Below are 1,102 nucleotides of genomic sequence, written 5' to 3'. Positions count from 1 at the left end.
AAAATGAAGATTGCTGCAATTCAAATAGATTTCTTGGGATCCACAATTGGACATGGAGAAATCAAGTTGCAGGCCCATATAATAACCAAGGTGGCCAATTTTTCTGAAGAAACCCTGAAGGAAACTAAGGGATTAAGGTCCAGCAGCACCAGCACCCTTTACAGCAGATCATCTCAGATAATTCTGCTTCTGAGGATGACGTATATTATAAGGCGCAAAAAAGAAGAAAGCAGAGTCAAATCCGACAGAATTTTCCATGCCCATACAAACACTGTCGCGAAAAAGGAATGCTGGAATACGAAGGAATACAGACAGTTCATTTCATGAAACTTTGCCAAGCAGCAAGAATGCCCTCTCGAGCAACTGACGGAGCTGTTGGTTATGATCTTAGTTCAACCAATACAATGATAATCCAATCGCAAGGGCGTTGTCTTATTCCCACTGGAATAGCTCTACAAATTCCTTTTGGAATGTATGGAAGAATTGCACCTAGATCGGGCTTGGCACTAAAACATGGAATTCATATAGGAGCAGGTGTAATTGACCCTGATTATCGAGGTGAAGTTAAGGTTTTACTCTTTAACCTTGATACAGAGCCTTTCCAAGTTCAGCCTTCACAAAGAATTGCCCAGATTATTTTTGACACTGGAAAACTTGATTACAGAAACTTCGATTCTGACATGGGAGGAATGTGGCTTGCCTTTGTATGGAATGCTGGAATACGAAGGAATACAGACAGTTCATTTCGTGAAACTTTGCCAAGCAGCAAGAATGCCCTCTCGAGCAACTGACGGAGCTGTTTGAAGCCGTAGCACGAGCCGCTGTTAGTGATAACCACCACAGTGACAAACTGCCAGAGGTTTATCAGCAGACTTGTTCCCTCTCTTTGCCTTTGCAATAAATCAATACTTTTGCCTTGATATGCATAAGATTATCTTTATCTTAGTAATTCATTAGATACAAACTTTGAAAGTAAAATATATTAGTCTAGAAATGATCATCAAACACTCAGAGGCCTTTGCTACCCTGAAATTAAGTTTAAGCTGCCATAGTACAAACTAGCTCTGATACCAAAGACAGGATCTCAAAAATTAAGTAAAGA

General features: G+C 40.1%; 1 pseudogene; it reads left to right on the top strand.

Annotated features, from left to right (window-relative positions):
* Nucleotides 1-347: 347 nt before the first annotated feature.
* Nucleotides 348-791, top strand: LOC145795575 (deoxyuridine 5'-triphosphate nucleotidohydrolase pseudogene; annotated as a pseudogene).
* Nucleotides 792-1,102: the final 311 nt, after the last annotated feature.

This window comes from Camellia sinensis, chromosome 7 (genome assembly GCF_055761805.1).
Source record: "Camellia sinensis isolate YWXY chromosome 7, ASM5576180v1, whole genome shotgun sequence".
Taxonomy (NCBI): Eukaryota; Viridiplantae; Streptophyta; class Magnoliopsida; order Ericales; family Theaceae; genus Camellia; species Camellia sinensis.
This window is presented reverse-complemented; position numbering and strand designations above follow the sequence as displayed.